Source organism: Falco cherrug, chromosome 3 (assembly GCF_023634085.1).
Source record: "Falco cherrug isolate bFalChe1 chromosome 3, bFalChe1.pri, whole genome shotgun sequence".
Lineage (NCBI taxonomy): Eukaryota > Metazoa > Chordata > Aves > Falconiformes > Falconidae > Falco > Falco cherrug.
This window is the reverse complement of record NC_073699.1, coordinates 20,871,413-20,896,999: the sequence shown is the minus strand read 5'-3', so window position 1 is coordinate 20,896,999 and position 25,587 is coordinate 20,871,413. Positions and strand designations below refer to the sequence as shown.

Sequence of the window (25,587 nt, the reverse complement as noted above, 5' to 3'; positions counted from 1 at the left end):
AGATCATTGCACACACCCAGCCTTTTCACTTTGAGGCTGGCTATTTGTGTAAGTTCTAATAAAGACAACATGTCTTGCAAACTGCATTGTTTCCAGGCCCAATGGTTGTAATTGTTCACACTTTGGTTAGTACTTTACATATGTTTTCTCTGATCTTTGGACAAAGTGGCAAGAGGATGCTTCAGGTGGTGTGGAATATTGACGTAATTTTCTGATGACAGAAGAAGGGAGGGTTGCGAATGAGATCTGACAGCTCTGAGAAATGATGTGAGTAGAAGGGTGAATATGAATCAAAGTATTGAATTTCCATTGCATTTTATTTAAAATGTGAGGAAGAAAAAAGAAACTGCTGAGACACGTAAGCTGTTAATCATTGCCAACTACGGCACATGCAAAAATACAAAACCACTGCTTTGCATTAGGTTAAAAAAAAAGGTGCAGAGTTTCTCCAGTGTAACCAGTAAAGTTGAGTAAATAATTCATAGGGCACAGCATACTCAGGAAGCTAGTGTGCAGGAGGTTCTGTGAGAATGAACAGCATTACATTATACTCCACTTACGAGATACCTGTATATTCCAGAAGAAGGTTAATCAGGCCCTGTCCCTGGGAATTTCAGCCTAATGATATTTAATAGCTGCCTGAGGGGGACAACAGGGGACAACAGACATGGCAGATCTGATCAGCTCATTTCCTGGTCCTTAGGCTCTGGTTTTGGCTGTGCTAGTTTCTTGTCATTACTGCTGGAGCTAGGATTTGAGCCGAGGGAACTTCTGGAATTCAGTGTTCATAAGTTACATACACAGACTCTTTGCTTTTTGGTAGAATGTCCTTTTCCTGATTCGTGGCTTGAAACCAGTAGTCTAAGTAGCGAGGGGGGGGGAAACGAGGGTGTTATTCCAGCCTCAGCAGGAGCTGCTGCCTCGTACACAGAGAGGCAACGGCTCCCAGCTCTAAACTGTATTCCTCTCACAGCTGAGCACGTTCTGGCTTTGGAGAAGACGATGGAGATCCAGCCCACTGGGCATCACTGGCGGGACTGCGGAGACACTGCTTTGCTCAGCCGTACCTTGCTTCTGTGCAGAGCAGCCCACCTGGCTGAGGCCACACTGGTGGTCAGAGCGCAGCCTGGAAGCCTCTGATGGACATGTCATTCATTCAGACAGCGGCAGCGTGCCATGCTCCTGTGGACTTGGAGCACTGCTTGGGAGGATTATTCCCTGCTGGAGTGGCATGAGGGTACTTGCAGCAGCAGCTGCTTTAAGCATTTATTTATAATGAGGGCACTGCAGGAGGGCAGCCACAGACTTCTTTGTAGCTGGAGTTTTCTCCAATGGGAGAAACAAATCTCCTAAGTCAGAGGAAATGGTTTTTGGTTTCTGTTTGTTCGATTCTCAAACTCCCTCGAGATGTTAAAAAGAGTTACCTAAAATGATCTGCTGTGAAGAGTCAGGTTTTCATATAGATGTTCACCTTTTCCCTTTCCCCACCAATTTTTGTGGCTAAACCTTTGCTCAGAAGAGCAGGCAACCAGAAGGTCTGTTACAAGTCCTCTCTTGCCTACATTGTTTATCATAATGGAGTCAATAGATAGCCAAGACTCTTCTTCTATTAGAACAAATGTCAGGGGGTTTTCCCTTTTCCCCTTCCAGTGATACAGTGGTTATATTGTGGAACTAGGACTCAAAGGTTTGTTGCTGCAACATTTTCTCTATGTGACCTTGGACAATGTAAGGAGTCACCAAATACCTCTTTTACTACTATCGGGGAAAAAAAACCAAAGAGAAATCCAAACCATCCTTCTCCCAGATTTAATGAAATCAGGTAAAGGAGAACTTTATTTGGGTTCTTATCAGGTCAAGAAAGACTTTTCATCGGCCTGGTTTGGGAGTGGGGTTAAAGGAATTAAAGTAGAATGCTGTTGTGGGGAATTTGAAAAGGTTAAAATTGTCATATATTTATTTTAAAATCATAAAGGTATACACAGGCTCACATACACAATGTCTAGCAAGAAATTCTTATGGTTTAAAAAGTAAAGCCTTTGAAATAAACCCAAATCTCTTGCAGCAAAAGTGAGAAGAATTTTTGTATTCAGCAAAGGAAATACTTCATATGTTTTTCTTTAGTGGAAGCAGCACAAAGAACAATTCGTACTGAATTGAAGTTTTGTGGTGTCTCAACTTTGTTTAAAACACTTTGGAGAGTCCAACTTTACACTGTCTGGTAAAAAATCTATTTTTTCAATCATTTAGCTGACACAGCGTGATCTCCTTTGAAGAATGCAGAACAGCCAGAGCAGTCAAAGAGCAATTTCCTTTAAGACAAGAGCAGGCTTGCTTCTTTCTTGAAAGGCCTCATCCCTTGTTTATTGATACAGAACATTCTTATTCACGTAGATGAACTCTGGGCCTCAGAAGTCTTATAAATACTTTTGTGGTTTAATATCTAAACAAAACGAATGAGTACAACAATTCACACATTCAGTGACAAACCTCCTTTGCAATGAAGAAGACTCCTAGAAGACAAATAAATGCACAATTTTGACTCCAAGTGATGCAGAAAAGCTGCATTTAATCCATACATGCACCTGTGGCTGGATGGGTACCTCCAGTTATTACTTCTACTCACAAGAACCACTCCCTTGGCTGAGCTCAGCATTCAGAAGCCGTTTTCCTGCCTAGGGCTGTTTGGGATTTGTACAAAAGGGAACTGCAGCCATAAATTGCTTGATTCATTGGGTACGCTCACAACAGAAGCAGAGTGCATTCAGACCTGCAGCCACAGCCACCTTCATTTGAAGACAGTGGGAAGAGGTGAGCTACGTAGTAACCCGGAGGTTATGGTACTTGCTCAAGTAGGAGAGTTGGCTTGTGGACCTTCTAGGATAATAGAGCCCAAGTCCACGGCACTTGCTTCCCAGGAGAGAGCCTAACCAGAGGTCACAGGACACTCTTGAGTAAGGAGTACACTGTCCCTTCTCGTTGAGATCCAGTTACCCTGCAACCTGAATTTTATCATAATTCATGATCCCATCATCATGATCCATGAGCCCAGAGAGACAGCAATGAGGAGACCTACAGTTGGTAACTCAGCAGTGAGGGAGCTCTGCTTCTAAAGCAGGGCTCAGATTGCAGGTGTTCAGTATCAAAACACTAAAACTTTTTTTTTTCTTTGGACCCTTTTACCTCATGAAAGAGCGAATCTTCCAGTAGTACTGCTTCTTTGTAACAGATGAAACTGTGCACTGAGTGGAACTAGATTGAAGTGAAGAGCCATTGCAAAGCTTTGAATAAAATTATTCTTTACTCCCCAAAAGTTTTCTTTTCACCTCCCTCCCCAGAAAGATTTAAATTTCCCTTTACTGTTTTTGGGGGTACTTAACAAAAGTCTTAGCCATGGCTGCCGACCACCTATGTGATTTCCCTGTACTAAGTAATTTATAACTAGCCACAGATCTAAGTCATCATGAAGCGTCTAAGAATATAAAAATATAAAATTCGTGGATGCATTGTTCACTTACCATACAACAGTCAAGCATTGCTCCCTGTTATTGCCATCTTATTATTGGGAAAATGCCCAATCCCGCTCATTCTTACAACTCAGCAGGTTCTTTGAAGCCAACAGTGTTTCAATGAGAGATGACTGGCACATTCACTTTTAGGTTTTTGTTAACTAATTTCATGTGACCTTGGCAACAAAATACCTGCTAAATAATTTCACATGACTATGATGATCAACATAGTACCAAAATTTGCAGACAGTGAGCTGGTAGGAATTGCTGGACTAACGGTTGAAACAAAGACGCTCATTCTTTTTCAGGGAAAAAAGGGATACTACTTTGCCATCCCTCTGGTTTTGCAATAAACTTTTCCATTTGTGCTGTGCTGTTTGCGTCTTCTGCGCTGGTGATGAGCTACATTCAACAGACAACAACAACAACATCCTGAACGTTTCAAGCGGTATTTTATTTTGGTTTAAGTCTATTGAAGTAGATAGTATTAAAGGTGAATGGACAGAAACGAGCATAATACACTGAAGAACCAACTCCTTTGAAAGCAGTGAAGAAACAGAAATTGCCATTAGAAGTACTTTAGTAGCAGGCTGGAAGAAGCATTACAGAAACACACAGAACAAATGGAGAGCTCATTAGAGAGGGACTGCAGTGAGCCAAACAGAAAGGCTGGTTGGGTATTTCCAGCTCCAGCTCCTGAACTTTAGTCGTTCAGGGTACCAGAAGAGTGACTTTTCTGAAGTTCTGTCTATTTTGCTAAAGGATCGTCAAGCTAAGCCTAATTAGCAGATGTTATTAGGAAGGAAGACCACAAGCAAATCCCCATTACATCCGCTCAACCAACAAACCACTTGATACAAACTGACTTCACAAAGAAATGACACCACTTCTGCTATATACCTTCGACCAGAACAATTATGACTACTTAATTTGTCTTTGCATCAGTAATTTCTCATTGTGTTTATGTCCACACATTGCTACTTCCAACAAGACAGTAGCGACAGAGAAGTTCTTTCTAGCCTTGGGGCTGTTTCAAAGACTGGAGTAGTGAGGAACTAATCTCCACTGTCTAGACAGAATTTGGCTTGGAATTTTGGCAATGAGAAATATCATAAACCTGCAATACAGGCTTGGGTGACCTATAAGTAAAAAAATTTGCATTTGGGGATGTAATTTATTCACTTTATTGGTCATTTAGGAAAGGACATAGATTAGAATCACTAACTCATTCCTCAGCTCCTCTTAACAGAAGCTGTTGTTTCTCAGCTTCTGTTTAAAGTAAGCTTTCAGGCTAGAACTTACATGTTTTGTTTCAGTTTCACCCTGTTATGTTTCTCAGAGCTAAGCTAGGGACTGCAGGGAGTACAGCAATAGCTGTCCTTCGGTGGTTAAGAATAAGAGAAGCCTTGGCACCAAAACATCCATCAAAACAGCATTCAGTGATGACAAACAAAAAGGGATCCATTATCTGCTTTCCTGCATATATTACAGACCTTGGACCTCCCTGGTTTTCAAGATCAGAGAGACTTAAATATGTGGCAGGATATGAGGCCATAAGCACTACTCAAACTCTCCATGTAGCACTGAAGCAGGGTTGAGGCAGTACCAAATTTTTTACGCCAGCTTCCTGGGCAGGTGTGCTTTTCACCCTGGCTAAAGGACGTAACATTTGCTTAGCTCCTGACAATTGTGGAATGCATTGCTAACCTCACCACAGCCTGCCACAAATGTGAACGGCAACCTACAGCAGCATGACAAACCTTCCTCCGTGTCTAGCTTTAAGCCTTCTTCTCCTTCAAGCCACATGAGCCTGGCAATCATTCAGTCCCTTACTGTCCCTCACCTGCTTTTTGTGAAAACAATGTAATTTCCATTACTGGCATCCAAAACCCAACGTTAAAAATATAAAAATCAGACGGCTATTCCCTCTTTCTTCATGGGATTTTCCAAGATTGTCTTGGATATATTTAGTATTCATGTGTAATGAGTCAGAGTGTCCACCTGTGGTCTCCATAAACCGATTTTGTAAATAGCATTGACTGATGTGACTCAAAAAAAAAAAAAAAAAAACCAAAAAAAAGGGGAAAAAAAAGAGCCAGTTTCTGTTTTCCAGTTTTAGTCTGAATTCAAACACTGTTTGCAGTTCCAAGAACTCTGTGGGTTTCATGCTCTGGGTCAGTGGGTGGGGAATACTGGAAAAGGCACACTCCATCCTGTCCCCTCGTTCCGGTGGGCTGTAGGTCTGCAGAAAGATGACTGTTTCATAGCACAGCAAACAACCTTTTCATTTAGAAACTGTTTAATATGCAACCTGTAGATGAGGCCCTGGCATACATACTTTCCTGTGTTCATTCCTCACTTAAATTTTGCTATTGAAAAACATTGAATTTTGATCCAGCACAAATGAACGCACAAAATGAGCTGTGGTCTGGTTTTTATAGGTGCTGAAAAGAATGGAAGGATGGAAGTCTCACTGACTTTTCAGTAACACTTTGAAGAATATGGGAGAACAACCTGACTTCAGTTCTATGTTATCTAAGCTCATGCTTATGGAGGTGGCCACACTGTGAAGTGACACCTGAACTGTTTAGTTTGGACTGGAGTCACCTGTGCGTGGTGTGAAGCCCTTTGGGGCGATGGTACTTGTCCTCAGTCTTCAGACAGCCAAACTGTGGGTCTGAAATGCTCCTGCGTGAATTGAGAGGGAACTTTGAGGTTTTTTTGCGTGCCAGGGAGAAGTTTTGAGTAGACAGTAAAAGAAGAGGAGGCAGCTAGTATCCTGTTAATAACTGAAGAGTTGTGTTAGCTGAAGCTTAGATTGACCCCCCCTTGGCAGATCAATATCTCAAGTTAAAAGCACCATCATGCATAATGTAGGGATATAATATAGATTTGGGTTTAAAGTCAACTAAAAAAGGATAACTGAAATCAGCTCTGCAATGCGGACAAACCCCATCTCCAGAAAATGTATCCCTGAAATGGGAACTCAGGTTCCATTTTAAAATTTGGCATTTCTTAAGACATTCGTAAGGCTCTTCTTAAGTTCTTGCCTTAAGATCTAGTTTCATCCCCATCCTTCATAATCTTTCCATAAAATGAGCAACTAGACAGCTGTCCTATAGCTGCCAAAGGATTGTATAAAACCAGTCTCAATTAAGAGATTAAAGGGACACATAGAAGTGCACAGGTACATGCATTACAAGGCTGTACATGTTCAAAAATAACTAAGGAAATAAAGTAAAAGGATATGCTTGCTGAGTGCTTAAACAGTCTGTGGAGTTTAGTGGAAGTTTTGGCAAAAGCTAAGGGCAGACTGGCCCCTTACTAAACAGAACTGAATGAAATAACTGCTGAGTATGGCAAGAGCAGCTGTGTTCCTTTTAGGTTTTACATGAAGTGTGTTGTGTTTGGGGCTTAGAAAAAGACTCCTAACTCACAGCACCTGTATCAAAAGGTCCATTAAGACTCACAGAGCTTTTGAACCTGCTCTGAGTTGCAACCTTAATAACACTGCTTCATTTCCCTTCACCACAATTTTATGAAATTTACAGTTAGCACGTTTTCATTATGGAAGTCAGGAAATGTGATACCTTGAAGGATTTTTACATTAATGTTTCCAAAAGATGTGAATCTGGAGCTCAAAGCCAACTTCAAGGCTTGCAAAACCACTTAGGTTGGAATGTATAATATAATAAAAGGCAATAGGCTGCATGACTCTGCCAACCGAAACCATCCAGCACCACACAGATCGATTAGGATGTGATTCTGCCAGGTGCCAACATGTCTTGTGAGTCACTGTGTACTCTCAGCTCTTTGAAATCTCAACAGAACCAAGTCAAAAGACACCCAGTGCTTACTGAGATCAGGTTTCTAACAAATTGGTAAGAGTGTTTTCTGCTATATGCTTTGAATAGAAGAAGAAACTCAAAACACCCACTCTCAGACATCAAAATTAATAAAATTACCAAGGAACTAGCATTTCTTATATCATAATTGATGCAAAGCAAGCAGCCGAGCTAGCAGATAAGATAAGGCATGTTAATTTGGAATTACAGAAGCATTTGATAGCAAGGTGATGGCTAAAGTTCTATCAGCTTTTCCATTATAAGCCACCATAAAAATCCACTGAACGCAGATATTTGCTGCGTGGTTTCTCAGCCTCGGAGTAATTCTAAAATTTGCATTTGATTAAGTAATTTCCACTGAAAAGAAATCAAATCAGTTATTATTAAGGCATTCCAGATAAAAATTCAGCTGAAGTTTGGGAGGATTAAGTTTATTTGTGCTTTTATTACCTAGCAAACTTTGGTCCTTAACATTAATTGCAATGCTTATTATTCCCTAACTGTAGGACAGACCTTCCTTATTTTAAAAATAAATTGCAAAGGAGTAGAGTAATTGCTTATTCTTTATAAGTACGTGCTAAGTGCTCCTGATGTAGATACATGTGGCTGACAATTTTCTGGTAGTGTTCAAATACGCAGTAGAAATAAAATATAATAACTGACTCAAGCCAAGTATGTCTTCTCTGTGGGAATGGCATCTTCTGCCTATTGTACTTCATACTTTTTGGTGCCTGTGATGCTACGTAAAGATTATTTTTATTTACTGACATAGCACAAATTTCCACAGGCTAGCAGTATTCTTGTTTGGATACGATCCCCAGCAGGTTGGGCTCTTTCCAAACAGGAAAGGCACTTCAGCTTTTGTTTCAGCGGCATCCCAGGCTACAAAGGCACAATGCAGAAGCAGCAACTCAGAAATCACTGAAATCCAGCCAGGCCCCCTTGGGCATCAAGCAAAGCCAGTCACCCCTAGAAACACATCAAACACATCAGCTATTGTAACAGTGCCAGCAACCTACACAGACCAAGGGGAAGGAAGTAACGAAGAAAGAACCATAGGCAATTAAAGCAGCCAGAACTTTAAAGTAATTACCCGGTCTGTAATATAGCCAAAAGCCAGGATAGATGCTGCTATCCTTGTGACAAGTGTCATCCAATATTTTACTGAGTGGAGCGGTGAGGACTCAGAGCCTCAGTGCTGGGATTTACCTGCAGGAGAGCCCCCCAGCAGGGCGTGAGTGACTCAGGGTGAAGAATGTCATCTTCTGAATCACAATGCCACTTCCTGTGGCACTTTGTTTTTCCCTCAAAGATTCCCCTGACTGCCTGATACTAGGTAGATTGTAAGATCTTTGGAAAGTTGAATATATATCTAAGATCTCAGACCACGTTTGTGCCCGGTGCAATACAGTCAGCATCCTGGCTTTGCCTCCAGGTTGAAGCTGAACCATTTAATTTCCTCCAGTCCTTATTAAAGGTAGGAATAGTAGGTCTAATTTTAAAATATGCCCTTGTTTTTGTTAAGTGTTGCCTAGCCTTCAGTTTTCTAGTCATTTAAGGAGTAGTCAGTATTTCCATTACAAACTCCTTTTCAGGGATTTATCATTGCCATAAAAACATGGTCTTATGGCAGAAATATACTCTTCACACATATTGTCTGGTGAAGGAAGGTGAGTTTAAGTGTCAAAAATTGCTATACCAGAACAGGACGCAAGGAAAAGGACTAAGGACTTGATTCTGAAAAGAATGTCAAATGCTTGGTTTTAAGCACCTGAGGAGTCTCATTGAGTTCCACAGCTTTGTTTACATTTTTAATAAGCAAGCACGGGGACCAGTGTAATTAATTGTTGTTAAAAACAATTAATAAACAAAATAAATACATAACCAGACACCATACATATGCCTAGGATTCATGCAAGTAAAAGCCACATCTGCCAATAGAAGAAAGGACAAAGATCACAATCCTAACACAGAAAATCATGCTATCTCAGTTGCATAATGAATTTCAGGTGTACTTTGTTCAGCTTTGTACTCTTCGCTCTTGTTCAATTAAACTATAAGAAACGCAAGCGGTTAGGAAAAAGGATTGTCTTCTACCCTTTGAAGGAGATAGGTTTGATAATGCAGCAAGTCTTATGCATCTTCCTTCTACCTGCTCCTAATATCTTACATAGATACAACAGGGAAAAAATAATATATATTACAGTTACTGGAAGAAGACTAATGTGCGACAGAAATAAACTGATGAGTGTTTCTGTAGATAACCAGTTCTGCTACTGAGGCTAGAACTCAGAATTTCTGCAGCAGAAATTGTTCCCTCCTCTTATTAACACACTCAAAAAATGGTATCTCTTTTGTCAAAAGTATTTCTCTACACAAATCTAGCAGGACCACATCTGTACAATCCTGCGATGCAGGTAGAGGCAGACTTAAAGCCTGAAACTATTGTCTTTTGATACATACAGCTACTTACTAGCACATATTTTACTGTGTAGATAGTATGTTAAAGGAAGAGCTGAAACTCATACTTATTAAGAAGATACCTAATGGATATAATAAAATAATGATTTCATCTACTGTAGCTACAAAAATTGTATAAGACATACTAAAAAAATGTAAACATAACAGATACGCAGTATTACTTCAAGATGAAACTAAGAGATGGAATACAGAACAGATAGTGGAAAAAATATTTCCTGAATTTTTACATCATAACTATAGATGTTGCAAGAAGTAGAGATCAGGAGAAATTGATAAAAAAGTGAAGGGAAACCAACAAAGAAAGATCCATTGACAATTTGAACATATTTGCAGAGCTTGTGCCTCTTAATTCTCTACTGCAGTTACCACAAACCCACATCAAATATTCAAAAAAAGTGCCGTACCCAACAGATTTAGTGAGCTGCAGGCCAAAAGCATATGCCTGTGGAAATGAAAGAAGAAGCTTTTTGACGAGCAAGTGTGCCAACATCTTATCATCTCCTCACCTAATGAGTTGAGGTGTAAGCACTGATAAACAATAGCAATCACATCTAAAACAGAAATCCCACTTTCAACAGCATCCATTAAACCACATTTTGACAATAGTTTTCTTTTTTTTCTGTGCAGTCCATCCTATCTATAGAAATACCAGAATAAGAACACCCCTCATTAAAATACATATTACATATTAAAACACTACAGTGCACTTTAATTACCCATTCAGGTGGTTTTAACATTTACTTCCTGAGTGAAAGGAGGTGCAGCGCCTGCAGACAGACCCGCTCCTCTCAGCCCTCCTCATAATGCTGCATCTGTCAGCTCTTGTGCTTCAGTCTCATTCCATGAATTATTTTTAAAAGTGCTCATTTTTAGTGTAAAATCACTATATAACGTGGGAAAGCTGTTACATAACATGGCATGATGAAACTTACCTTCCTTTTTTTTCTTCCCAAGAGAGATAATCCAGATCTTCATATACTGGAACGGCAGCCTTCTGGGAAAAGTGCAGTTTTCTGCAACTCAGCTCCGGACCAAACTGCTCTACAAGTTCGATTTTAGCAGGCTTTGATCAAGCTTACAGAGAGCTTACTGAAGCAATCTTTCTCATATGTTTGGCCTGCAAGGGTTGAAGTTTGTCGTAGTAGTTACGGGCAAATAATTTTGAATCAACTCATAAAAGACCCATAGTGTTAAAAAAGGGAAAGGAAGAGGGAAGGGGAAAGGGAAGGGAAAGGGGAAGGGAAAGGGGAAGGGGAAGGGGAAGGGGAAGGGGAAGGGGAAGGGGAAGGGGAAGGGGAAGGGAAAGGGAAAGGGAAAGGGAAAGGGAAAGGGAAAGGGAAAGGGAAAGGGAAAGGGAAGGCAAAAAGGCAAAGGCAAAGGCACGGAAAGGAAAGGAAAGGAAAGGAAAGGAAAGGAAAGGAAAGGAAAGGAAAGGAAAGGAAAGGAAAGGAAAGGAAAGGAAAGGAAAGGAAAGGAAAGGAAAGGAAAGGAAAGGAAAGGAAAGGAAAGGAAAGGAAAGGAAAGGAAAGAAAAGAAAATGCTGCAAATAACAGAGGTAGCCCCACAGGTCAAACTGTTGGGGACAAGGTATGAAGAAGCTGGCCGTGCACACAGACTGTGATGCTGTGTTTTAACCATATCAGGATTGAATCATATTTTTTCTTTAACATAGAAGCTCGAGAGGCTGAAGAATATCAAATTGAAAACAAATTTATCTAAACCTGCTCTTGTTTCCTATTGGACTCCTAGTTCACTGGACAGTCTACTAGAGGTGTTCAGGGGAAGTGAGAATCACCTGAGCAATTTTTATAGGAGCTTTCCAAGATAGAAGGAGACACCTTAATAACTAATCAATTTTTTTCAGCTCCTGAATGTAAGAGCAAAACAGGTAATAAACCTGACAAGGAAGGGTTGTTCAAGGCTGAAGACATCAACATATCCTTGACACTCTGTGAGATCAGCCAGCCGTGTTACTGGACTGATGATTACAAGGTTTTATTTACCTCAATTAAGTAGAATAATGGTGTCACAGGCTTTCCACCTGCACTTCCTGAGGGGATGTAACTTCAGAGCCAACTTCACTTTAAATGATGGTTTAGTAAAAGTCACACAGAGATTTTATGCATGTGGTACCCATTACACGTACTGGAAGCAGTGCTACCTCTCCTCCATAGTATATGTTTCTCCAAGGAAGGAAACTACCGACTTTAATCTTGTACCAAACATGCCAGCTGAAGGGACTAAAGACACAATTTTTAAGAGTTGCTTTGAAGCATAAGACAAGTGTCTGGGTAAAGCCTCATCCCTTTTACACAGCAAAAATGCAATACCCTGTGTGCTTGGTGTGTATTCTGCCCCCAGTCCCAGGAGTGGATGTATCCCCAGAATAACACAGGGGTGCACTCATTTTGCTGAAATAACAAATAAACCAACTGAGGATACTGTGGTGAACAAAAAACCCCTCCTAACAATTTTCCTTATGGAGGTACTAAGCTGAATCTTTAATACTCAAATATATCAAAATGGTGCTTAGGCACATTTAGTCTGAAAATGTGAAGTGCCATGTGCTGCTTCAGACAAAGAAATATTTTACAGTAATATCTTCTCAAAACTCAAGTAATTTTTAAGCAGTAGTTTATAGTTACTCATATGACTTTGGGCACTTGCATCAAAAAGTTTTTACTGAGAAGGGGTCAACACACTCAGACCCAGCAAAGCACTGCTGATGCAGAAAAATTTGTCATATTTAGTCAGTGTGTTACAATGAACAAGAGCCATTTGGGATCGGCTGTGTCTCAACAATTCAGCTGCATCTGTTCACCTCCACTGGCACTGCAATACACAGAACGTCAGAAAAAGATTACTTGTGGAAAAGGAAAATAAATTAGTGCTGAAAACTTGTAACATATTGGATTAGTCTTAGGAGTAGACGTCCACATGAAGGAAAATTTATAGGAAAGGGACAATCTGCCGTAAAAGCCTACTTGGTAACTAAGCAAAACACTGAATGTCTGGGTCTGCTTGCGTTATGCAGCAGGTCAGGAACAAAACCCAAAACAAGGTGTAGGTTTGCCAAGCCTCAGCTCAGCAGCCTGGTGCAAGACTCAAAATAAAAATAGTGTCTATAATATTTAGCTTCTTTATGGCAGAAGTTGTTTTTTAAAACTTCGTAATTTGGTTTGGGGGCTGGAGGGGTTACCTTCCTATTGATTTTAAAATATCTGCCAGTTTTCTTATAGTTCTGCTCTACTGTTAAGGACAAAGGGTAAATTTCTGCTTACAGCCCACACATTATTTGCTTTACTCCTTCCTATGCCTTGGCATTTATACTAGCTTCTGATTTAAGTACTCAAAAAGTGACAGGTACATATGAATGGATGAAGCGATCCATTGAGTGCAGTAATGCTGTATTGGTAGCCCAAAAGTCATTCACATTGCTGATCCTTTCAGATTTTTGGACTCAATGGGAGTTTTTCTACACTGGTTATTACTTACCAAAGAAAGAGCATTAAGAGATTGCAACACTGGCAAAATCAAACTTGCAGAAGTTAGGCAATAACAGATTTGCATTTGCCCAGATAGCCTAAATTTTGACACTTTGTGCTCAGGCTAGGCATGAAATGGAGAAGGGCAGGCGTGCAGTGTTGCAGAGTGAAGGATGCTTGGGAAACCCCAGGTTTGGTACTTCCTGATTTCGAAGCGTTGATTTTGTAACCAGATCTAATTTCACATGAATCAGGGCCGTGGGGAAGAAAGAGCCCATGATGAAGGCAATGGCAGACCGTAGCAGAACACACCAGCACCGGGCTGAATTTGGGTTGGCCAGACAGACAAATATCTGGCATTTCCCAACTTCAGAGGACTTGATTTTCCACCTAAAAAAAAAAAAAAAAAAAAAAAAAGTGTGAATTTCAAGTGTGTGTGGCTACTTTACCTTTTAAAGAAAGCCTATCTGTTCACATGCAGCCACCTCTTCATGGGACATCGATGCTGACTCCTTGTGATAGCTACACAGAAGGCAGCTGCTGGAAAAAAACAGATGAATGGTCTCAACTACCAGCCACACACACCTTATTGCCAGTGGAGAGAATTGGTGGGAGAGGGGGTGGAGAGGGCTCCTAGAGTGGGGCAGAGGAGGGAGCCTCCCCCAGCCCCCTTTTCCCAGAGAGCAGCTCCAGCATCCCTGTAACCTTTCCTGCTGTGCTGGCTGCAGTGGAGCTACTGGCATGCCAGCACCAAGTGTGGTGCTGGCAAGCTGCCACAGCATCCCTGAGCTGTGGTAGGGAGAGGTGGGAAACCCCTCTGGAAAAACAATTTTACCAGACAAAAGAAACCTATTTTTTTTCTGCACTAAGAACACCTTCCTTTTTGTCCTGCTGCATACATATCATACGTGCACACTCCTCACATAGCCATATTTCAAAGCCCTGTTGGAAGCACCAAAGATGTTAAAACTTCTCAGGAGATGAAGTAACAAGTGCCTTTTATGCTGAAATGTGTCAGGGCTCTCTGGCATACAGGTAGGCCAGCTGCCACCCCAATGATTAAAGCAATATAAGATACAGCCTCCCACAGAGCATCAGGTTGAAGAAAAATTTCCTCCTGCATTTCCTCCTTTCCTCCAGTGCACACTCACATATGGAGTGCCCAATGCTGCTCCAGGTTACCCCAACAAACGTGCTACCACTGACTTCAAGATGAGAGAAACCCTCAGTAGGTTTCTTATCTGGTCTCCCTGAATAAATCAAAATTTTAAATGTGCAAAGCAAATGCTGAGTGTCTGCCATAGCTATTACAGGAAGAAAAAAAGAATAATGTCACGTAATAGCATGTTTCTCCCGCAAGAAGCTTTGATGTCAGGAAACTACCCAAGTACAACTATTTCTTTAACTTGTTCATCTTTGGGGGTTGCCAGAGGAAGGTCTCTTTTCCCTTCCAGACCACCACAAAGTTGAGACACGGAGAACAAGTGATCGTCCACATGACTCTTCTGTAAAAGTTCTGGATTTTCCAAATGGCCATTTACAGTTAGATGTTTATTCATTTTTCCAGTCAGTAAGCATTACAAAAATAAAGGACAGAAAACCAGAGGTTATGCTAATAGTTCCCAAGTGACTATCAAGAGCGTGCAGTTTCAGTGTCTGATGCAGATGATAGTAGATTTTCTCAGGAAGCTAAGGAAAGACACAGCCCAGCTTTGTGAAATTGCACAGAAGAAAAATTTGCAAAATTTGTACCTGTAAAGCTGTATCAACAACTGAGTTTTAGGTGATTCTTTGAATTATTGGTAACATTCATCACGTTCTCTGACAGACATCCACAGCAATAGTTGTAGCAAGGTAGTGAGGAATTTCCCATCTCAGCTGAAAAGCTCTTAGGTGAGCAAATACAGCTATGACCTAAAACAATTCTTTCAGCTGAAGAAACAGTACCAGATTTCTGCTCTTCTGACACTCAAGACATATTCTATAGTTGAGATCTGACATTTGTATTGTTTTTCTTTTTTGTTAGATTTCCTGTCTTAACTAAGAATCAACCCAAATTACTGAAATTCTGTGTACTTGACTAAATGCTAAGAATGATGGCCCATTTTACTGCTCCCCAGCATGATTCACTGAAGAATCCAATATGTAGCCTTGCTCCAGCAGTGGTGGAACAAATTACACCTTGCTTCCTCGTTGGGATGTTGATAAATAGATAAGCTGTTCATCAGCATTAAATGTAACAACCCTTCTTTGTGATTTCTCCTTTTTGCAAACCTCAGAAACTTCTGAAGGAAATCTAATACAGATCAATGAGCCATACCAAAATGAAAGCACTCATGGACACAAAATTGTATTGCTGGGCAAAAGCACAGAATTGTCTTCAACAGAAACCTTTCTGCATGTCTTACTATCTTTATTATATTATTTTTCATGTGTATTCACCCTGTATTTTTTCTCCTTTCCAAAGTAAGTGAAAAACAATTGCTTGGAATGGAAGGACCTTTAATATGTCCATTCTTACGTTCTTCTACATATACCTGTTCCCATTGTGAGTTTATGTCATTCTGTTGAAGTGAACCTGGTGAAGAGATGGACTGGGCTCTTATATTTAAACACTCAATTTTCCATGCTATGTAATTCACAAAGGATTTTGTATAAAACTCTGGGAAGTTAATGTGATTTTTTTCTATTTCTCTATCACAGACATTTAACTCTTCGTTGTCTTTCTGAATGTTCACCCACAAAAATGTTTCCTTGGAGTCATGCGTTTTCACTCACTTGCATTCAAAGACCCAGTGGAGAAGTTCATTCCAGTTCTGTAGCTTCCTTATATTTTTCTCTTTTCCGTATTTACTCCTTTTCACAGAAAGGTAGCTTGGGATATTCTCTGTTGCTCCCATCTCTTTCCCAATTGCATCATGCGTTCTTCCCAAACTCCTATCACATGCCTTTCTGGTGTAACTAGGTGGGATTAAAAGAGCTACCTGGCTTTCTTATGATCACTCATGGTGGAATTTGTTTCTACCACATATAGGTACAAAGCCAAATGCTTTGCAGAAATCTATTAGAATCAAGTCTCCAGAGTTATGAGATACCACAGCCAAAGGGAAAATACAGCCACAACTTCTTCTGGACCTGAACTGTCCTTGGGAAGAACTGCATAAGTGATTCTGTGGCATCGTGCCTCAACTCCTTAGCTTTGCTAGGCCTAACTGACTCACGCTGGATCATCTCAGCTCTTCTCTGTAACCAGCGCACTGATCGATCTGCAAAACAAATCACTTCCCATGCATAACGGAGGGATGACTCTCTCTCTCTCTGCTTTATCAGGCAAATTGGCTGTCTCATCTAAAAGGTTATTTCTGCAAAATGTTGAAGTTTTGTTGCAAATATCTGAACTCATTTTTTTCTCAAGAAAGATATTAAGTAGCATCAAAAGAGAACAATCCAGGTCACTAAGGACAGTCAGGTAACATCGCAGCCACCTCCCTATATGAAAGACAGTGGTAAGACTTAAAGCCTCCCAACTTAAATAGCTGTGGAGTTTTTCAAGAACACTATATACTGCAACAAGCTAAAACAGTGGACATCAAGATTGTTATCCGATGGAAAGCAAACTAAGTAACATGTATTTCTGTGTGCTGAAAAATTTCACTGGTAAGTACTACACTTCAGGATAAAAGGTGCTCTCTACCATGTCAGCTTTTAGGATATAGGATATAGGATGTAGGGCTAGTTGGCATTTGGGCCTCCAGTTCATAGGAAGTTATAAATTCTTCAGATGCAATTGTTTATTTAAACAGGCACACATATTCAATATACTTTACTAAACAAGCACTGCGGAAGGTCCAGCAGGTTACAAGATGAGGGTAACTAGCCACTGGAACAGGGTAGTTGTGTTTTCACTCACTTTAAGTACTTCAACAGTGATGATACATCTTCCCATCACCACCAGCAGCTGTAAGCAGGAACTGTTCAGTGAAATTCCAAGGCTTATGTTACGGAGGAGGCCAGCTGGGATCATCATAATGATCCCTTCTGGTCTTAAAAGCTCTGAATACCGTATGTAATCCCTGTAATTAATCTAGCTCCATAGGCTTCTGTTTACGAGTTAGTTATTTTGGCTGTCTGTATCAGGAGAAATAACTAGTTGCGGCCAGTCAGGGTTTATTGAAAGTAGGGAATTACTATTTGAGGTGAAGTCTGTTTCTAAAAAGCCTGCTGTATAAGCCTATGCTCTTTGGAAACACCAGAGTTGATCTCTATGACACATCTTATTTGCCGAAAGTTTACGGTAGATTGACTCATGCAGTTTTATGTTGTGCTCTGTTTAAAATACTACTTTTTTTTGGTTGAGTGGTAGCTGTTTCAGTGGTTACCTTTTGGTTTGATGGTTTGTTTTTATAGGGCAGAGAAAGTTTACCCAAATTACGAGCAGTTGCCAGTACTGCCTGAAGAAAAATGTCATCCTGACATTGATTTCTTTGGGGAATGAATCATGCAGCTATATAACTTTTAGCAGTGCCGTCTGTCTAGATTTGTGATCTTTTTTCTTTCTTTTAGTACAAAGTTTGTCACTTGAAACAATGCGTGATGTCTCGTCTTAAGCATATTTATAGTTTTCCCCGTGTTTACTAACAGTTCTGTTCTGTGTGTCACTTGTGTCTGGTACTATGCATCATCAGTAGTTCCATTTCAGTATAGAAACCCATAATTTCACTTTATATTTTGTCCATATGCATCATTTTTGTGGCTATGTTTTATCCATGATGGGGCATTACAAGGAGGTCTTCTTAATGATAGAAACCATAATGTGTCCCAAATATAGCACAGTATGGATAATTGCAGACAGGAGTTCAGGAGTATTTTTGGTTTTGACAATTAATGACTGCCTGCATGAAAGTTTTAATGCATTGCATCACATAAAAAAAAAACAAAAAACAAAAACCAAAAAAACCAGAACACCAACAGAAAACCAATGGCACATTCTTTTGGAGAGTTCCCTTAATCCAAAGAAAATTAAAATGGTCAAATCTTTACATCAGCCCAAGCAGAAAACGTAAGTAATGAATACAGCTTTATGGATTTCTTCAGGTCAGATGCTGCTCATTTGAAATGTTGCACTTAGGAGGAAAGGGCTGAGGAATCCCAGGAGCAGCAGAATCAAAACAGCAGATGTTTCTAGTCTAGTTCTAATCCCATGTAATTAGAATAACAGATAAATCATAAGTTCTTATTTTCTCATCTCTGCTTTCTTTTTAAGTTTGCTTAGTTCTTTTTTTCCCTTGCTCTACTTCTGTGTGCCCCTGTTACTTACTATTTATTAAGTGCTGGCTGATGCAAATCTTTGGAGTTATGAAGCTATCATGTTTGCCATGTTTAGGGGCTCTAGTCAATAAATCTCAGCTCTTGCCCTTTGCTTCCTTGAAAAAGGCAGTTCAGCATTCATTTTGTGCCTCTGTTGCCCTTCCCACCACAACATGGAGAGACACTCACTGAACACGTGCCTGTCTGTATGGCAGAGCATGATGGTGGGAATGGTCATCACATCTGAGGGAGCCAGCACAGAGGACACACTGGCATCCACACATAGGAAAAGTTCACAGTTACTGACTCATCCCCCGCCACAGATCCTCCTTAAAGGAAAACACGTGCTGTCTATGAATCTCCTCCTAGTGTTAACAGGCAGCAATTCACTTTCAGATCAATTAAGTCTAGAAACAATATTAAAAAAAAAAAAAATCATTGAAAAGAGGCCAGCTTCAGCTGGGGAACTGGCATAGGCAGTATCGAGCAGGACGCCAGTCTAAATCCGCTTCCAGTGCTCATCTGTACCCTTGTGGAATTGGCTTCCCACCTCTGTGAGCAGGCACCGTGCCATCCTACTGCACGGGTACTAGGGTGGGCAGCCAAGCAATCCTGTGCACGCACTGACTGTGGGCACAAAGGGCACAAATCCAAGCCCAGGAATGTGGATGCAACAGTATGGCTGGAGCCTCTGCACAGACTCAACAGTTACGGACTGTGTCAGCAGTGTGAAGCTGGAATCACCTCCAAGATCAGCCAAACAGCCTCCTCCACTGTGTGAAGTCATTTTTGTCACCAAGGGATCAGGACATATATTGCACAAGAAAAGAAGAGGGAGGAAAGGAAGGACAAGAGCAACTGGAGATTTCTTAATGATGGGTTGGCATTCAAGCTCTGCCTGCCCTTTGCGTAGTCCTTATTCTTTTGATTAGGTTGTTGGTCTTTGGAAAGAAAACATCCGATCTGTGATGGAGCTCTGTGGATGCTTTGCATGGCAAATCTCTTCTGTGCTGTAAAGCCAAGGACCAGTTAATATTAGAGATAATCTCTTATCAGCTGCACACAAGTTCAGGTTTATTCTTAACTGCTTCTGGCTGGTCATGGCCCAAGGGGTAAAACCTCTCTACCACAGTGTAGGACAAAAACCTACAAGGATCTGCTGTTTCCTCCCAGCACATGCTGCTCTGACCAAACTGCAAGCATCTAGCAGACTGTAGCAATTTCTTGTCCCTTAAACTGAAAGTGACTGTGAATCCCATAATAAAGTTGGAATCTCCAAAACCCTTGGAGAAATGACAATGCTACATAATGTTTTACTGACAGTGTTGGATATAGTCCGATGCTGTCCTTGGAACTGATTTAATGTTACTTCTAAACTCATAAATTCGTCTGAACACTGCTATAAAAGCCCACACATTAAACAAAACCATGCACCCATTCTTGGTGATGAGACATACTGTGCTGATCTATGAGCCTTTCTTCTATACCTATACGTACATTGCTGCAGCCAGAGAGCAGGTAGATTAAAAAGCAAAGCACCCAAGCAGGTGTCACTTCCTATGCGAGGATGAGACAAACAGAAACTTAAAGTCTGGGGGTGTCCTGCCTTGGGGAAAAATGCAGAAAATTCAGTGGTTCCCATCAATGGCAAAGTAATTACTATTCAGAAATCTTTTTATAAGACCTGTAGCTCAATTTTTTCCTTGCCAGGAGTGGCTCAGCAGTAGTTCCAAGTGATGTGAATTACTCCAAATGCTAGGAGTCACAGCAGTCCTTTTATCCAGTCTGTACTAAGTGCTGTACTTATTATGTTAAACCATTGTTAAACTAAAATCCAGCCATAATGACACCACATTGTATACCTAAGCAAGCACCCACAATTCAGAGCCACACATATGAAGTCAGGATTGGAATCCAGCCTTCCAGTTTTCAAATCACAGGCCAAAAGCTCTGGAGGTACTAGCAATCAAAATTCAGCAGAAAAATACCATTACCTTTTATCCTTTTTCATTAATCAAAACCTGAAGTTGCAAAAAGTCCAATTCATTAGCAGGTTATAAAAACCCAAAACAAACAACTTTCTGGGTATAGACTGAGTGAAGGGGTTTTTTTTTCCTTTGGTTTTGTTAGGCTGTCAAGCAGAAAATACACCACCACCATCACCCTCCCTCCCCTTCACTAGCAAACAGTCTGGCAGACAATAACTAGGAAGGTGGGAGAATGAGGTTCAAAACTTTCTTTTTCTTGCCAAAAGGACACCCACACAGACATGAAACAAATGTTACGATACACATTACACAACACTGTGCGTCCCCAAACACCAGGGAAGCAACTCAGGAGGTAAGACAGAGTTCACTGAGCAGGACAGATGTCTTGGGACACATTTAGTAGCAGGGTTCAGGCCGTGATGGAGGCCAGGAGCTCTGAGAGCAGCAAGTGAGCCCCTTCGAAGTGGTCAGCCGCCAATGTCACCACTGGTGGCGTTCAAGAACACAGAAAAGAAAAAGAAAAAAAAAAGTCTGGAATGCCTGTTATAGATTATGCATATATTGTCACATACCTCTGGGCTAGGAAGGAGGTCTGCAAGCTTTCTCTGTTTTCCTGTGGATCCTTCTTTGTTTATTGTGTTCTCTTCTCTCTCATCTTCCTCATACCCTTGCCTTCCATTTTTGCTGGATTAGCTCATAAACATTCCAGGGCAGGTAGATGCCTCCTGATTTGTTGGGGATTCTTTTGCAAAAAGCGCTGAAGAAAGTGCTAAAAGTTGTTTGGTTCTGGCTCTGTTCAGAAAGTGTGCAGCAGAGTTTGAACTGAAAAAGAAGGAAAAAAAAGAGAGAAACTAAGTAATTATAGATCTATATAATCTATAAATATGCAGTTCAACAAAAAGGTCAAATGGGTAATGCAAAGCACAGCAGCTGAATGCTAGGACCAGGAGAATAAGATCTTGTAGGACTTGTTAGTCTTGTGCTTTGAAGTTTTGTTGTTGCTCCGTACAACAAACAGGTTTCATATAAAATCCACAGGTCAGCACATCACCTGGGTACCACTTACTCATTTGCATGTTTTTTCCTGGGCACAAGCTTAGTGTCTGCCATCTCTTGTGACTATGTCTTCCACATATCACACGGCTTTCTCCAAAGAACCACACACAGTTCACCACTTCATGGAAGGGTTGTGAGCGCGCTGGCAAGCAAAGCTCAGCTTTGCACTAATACAAAGCTTCATACATGGCTCTGTCAGTCTGTACTTCAAGGTCAGTAACTTCTCTGTTCTCTTAAAAAATGTTAAAGAGAGCAAGATCAACCTTTTTTGGTTTGTCATGGTGGGGAGTATACATGTTCTCTTGGGGCAAACTGAGCACAACTTTGCTGCTAATCCTTATTATAAACTTAGAAAGCAAACTCAAAAGACTGCTTGCCAGTTCTATTTCAGCTCACAGCACTGTGTTTAGGTCTGTTTCTAAATAGAAATACTTTCATTAACCATGCAGCCCTCTGTTTAATTTCTTAAATGTTTTATTATTTTTTTTAGAGAGGAGCCTCAAACCAGAATGGGAAAGACATAACTGGGCAGGACAGAAGTGATTCCAGGCAGAAGATTACATTTGGTCCCTATTTCTGCAGCCCAAAATAACAACTCTCCAAAGAGCATTGGGGATATTCAAATTCCAGAGCCAGAACTCTAAGCTCCATGGCTCAAGACATGATGTGATCTCTAGGAGGAGAGCGAAGGAGAGCTCTAAAAGACAGAAATGCCTGAGATAAGAATGTAAAAATCCAGGGCTGGGTACATGCCCATAATCTCTCATGTGTAAACAAACAGTTAAATTTGTGACAGGGAGCAGCGTGTTCAGTTTTCTGAAGAAGACATGTTTCCCAGAAGGAATTACATAAATATTTATGAAAATAAAGCAGGAAATATTTTCCCAGGGTAGGACACTGGTCAGCACTGCATCAGGTCAGCAGAAGCCGGGGTTTATTTTGTCAGTCTTCCCCTGGAACTGAATCATTGCCCTCTTGTTTGCAAAAATCTGTTCTGACACAGGAAGAGGCTGCACTTAGATAAACACAGTTACAAACCACACTGAGTATTTCACTTTCTATCACATCTCTGAATGCATATATGAATGCCTTACTTTTTTTGGACAGCTTCTCTGAGTAGCGATTGCATGGAAAACAATAGCAACAGGTATCTTAGGCCTCTGAGGAAGTCCGATGCTGGATGAGTGAAGACAAAGACATCTTCAGTAGAACCAAAAGCCTGCAGGTTAACTGCCAGGGAAGTATTCTTAATGAAAGTATTTACAACAAAAGTGCTTATACACATTCACTGGGAGCCAGTAAATTCTTGCAAAGTGCAAAAGTTAGAAATGCAAAGTTGCAATGCAGTGCTACCTGAGCGAGCAGAAGTTATACGCAGTTGAGGTCTGTTTAAAAAACGGGGTATGGAGTTTAGCACTGCTCCTCATAAAGCATCCAGCAGCTCTTTCAATCTGCGCTCTGCAAACCAAGCTCCTTCCGAGATTTCGGTGCTGACCCGGGCACCAGCTGTCTCCAGATCCCTCCTGCCTTGCAGAACATGCTTCCAGGTGGAATCTGGGTCAGCTTTTCTGTTTAAGCCCTAAAAGCTGAGGGGGATAGGAGTGGGAAAGGAGAGGCAAGAGTATCCCAAGAAGGGGTTGTAAGCTCTAAAGCAGACCTAAGTTTCTGCTAGAGCGTCATCCCTGTGTCAGACCAGGGAACACTCACACCCATCCCTCAAGGTACCCAACTCAACACAGAGTCAAACTCACTAGCAGGAAAGCAGGGAGATAGGGGAAACATATATTTTTACGCTGCTGAGGTTGATAAAGCCCTTCAAATATCCAACAAAAATTACCTAAAATCATTAGAGTCCTACAAGCTGTATTTACTGAACACAGAAGCAAGGAGATTTTGGAGAATTTTGTTCTCAGTTTGGTTCTTGTCAGTAATTTGCAGGCATATCAAGTCTAGTCATTGTTTATATCTTACTCAGAGGAACAACAACTGGTGGAGACTGTGTTTACAGGCTCAAGTATTCACTGCATGGTGTCAAAACCAAAAATGATTCTTTACAAAATAGGCCTAGGATTACTTTCCTCCCTACGCTTAGCAAACTACACGTTACTGCTTTTCCTTTCCATTCTCTCTAAGCTTTGCCACTGCAATTGATGTATCCAATACAATCGGCTGATACCAAGTTGTCATGACCTCTGACACCAGGAGAACAGAAACCATCTAGGATCCCAAAGCAGAGGAATATTGTACAGCTTTTTTCCTTTTACTTCAGATGCCCCCGGATTTATTCAGTACGATACAGTACAGAAAAGGAAAGTTCTCCTTAACACTAAATTTGGGTTAGAAAGGATGCCAGTGGACTGTCAGCACTTCTGGCTGAATCAGACCGTGGTTATAAGCAGGATGTATTAAGCTGGAGTCCAACCACAGGATCTGGGGCTCTACAAATTATTAAAATTGGCTCTAGATCTAGCAGTCTTTTGATGAACACTATTTCAGAATGCTGTCCGTAGTCTTTATAGTTATTGACATTTAACTGCTAATGTCTGAAAATAACCAAGTGGACGTAATACACATGACCAAGGAAGTACTTGTACTCCAAGGAGGCAACGCACTACACAAAGGTTACCTGACTATTGCTCTTCTCAAAGGACCAGAATCCTTCAGGATTTTCTTTTGTGTCTTCTCAGGGTTTCCTTGTAAAGCGTTCATGCCCTAGGAAATATTTGTTTTATGCCTTTTATGTCTGGACAACACTGCCTGGTTTGTTTTTCTCTCTTGCCTACAGACATTTCTCTAAGGCCGATTCAATGAGAATTAACATGCACAATAGGCAATGTGCCTCATTAAATCTCTATCAGCAATGAAGCTGCTTGAAGATTTTTCAATGAAACTGGTTTGATAAATACCGATTTGCCAAAACTCAAGCTTTTTGTGCTAGTATATCAGTTTTGATGGATTGCCTGTTAAAGCAGGTTTCCTAGCTTCAGGACAGGATTTATGGTCCAACATACAGGAAGACATAATCGATTAGCAAACAGCCTTGTAATAAGGCAATATAACCTTAAGGCTGTGGTGCAAACATTGGTTTGAATTAGGCAGAGAAAGAATTTGAATCTGGATTTCCTACATTTTTAGTGCCTTCATTACCGAGCTCCTGGATATATTAAACTTCATTTCTCACTGTGTGTTTAGGGGGTTTGTGACTGTCATGGAAGGAAAAAAAAAAAAGGTATTGACTTCTTTTCTAATGTGGAATAAGAACATTTGTAAATGATCACAGCAATAGTAGCATCAGAAAAATGTTCCCTGCTTAGTCCTGGTCAGTGACTGAAGTGGTTAAACAAATGGTTTCCTCCCTCACTTACACTTACCCCTCTTTATCCCTGATAAATAACAAAGAAGTCACTGTAAGTCTCTCAGTACTGTGGAACAGCTAGCATCATTCACGTCAGTTTGGCAACATTTCCCAAAAAGCCTCCTCCAAAGCTAAGTACACTAGCTTCCCACTCCTACGCTCTCTATTCTTGCTCTTACATTGACCTTCTGCTCACAAAATGGAAAGTGAAGAGAAAAAAAAGATAAATAAAACAGATTTACAGTGTACAAGTCAGAGGCACAGTGCCCAACGCAAATCACAGAGTTTATTGCTGGTACGACTCTATCCATCTATAATCCTGGCTTTCTCTTTCCCCCGCCTCTAGCTGTGGTGTATCCGTTATCAAGGCCACATTTGAGGGTGTTAGTTAGATGACATTCTTTAGGACAAAGACTGCTATTTATTTCTGAAAAGTACTGTATACAGTTTAACAAAAAAGAAAAGTGTTTTGAAAAGTGGGACAGTCTGCGACCAGGCTAGAAAGAAAAAGGGAGAGGAGTGTCTTGACCCCTCTTGGGACTTTGGCCAACATTTCATCCC

General features: G+C 40.8%; 1 long non-coding RNA gene across 6 annotated transcripts in view; it reads right to left on the bottom strand.

Moving 5' to 3' along the window:
• Positions 1-298: 298 nt before the first annotated feature.
• Positions 299-25,587, bottom strand: part of LOC114014524 (uncharacterized) — a 59,775-nt gene continuing 34,486 nt past the window's right edge. For 4 of the 6 annotated variants that reach the window (XR_008731193.1, XR_008731194.1, XR_008731196.1 and 1 more), the window contains 2 exons: positions 21,188-21,437; positions 299-13,710 (listed from right to left, as the gene is read on the bottom strand). This is a non-coding gene — a long non-coding RNA (uncharacterized LOC114014524). The remainder of the gene's footprint in view (positions 13,711-21,187; positions 21,438-25,587) is intronic. The other 2 variants (XR_008731195.1, XR_003558049.2) reach the window with 2 other exon arrangements.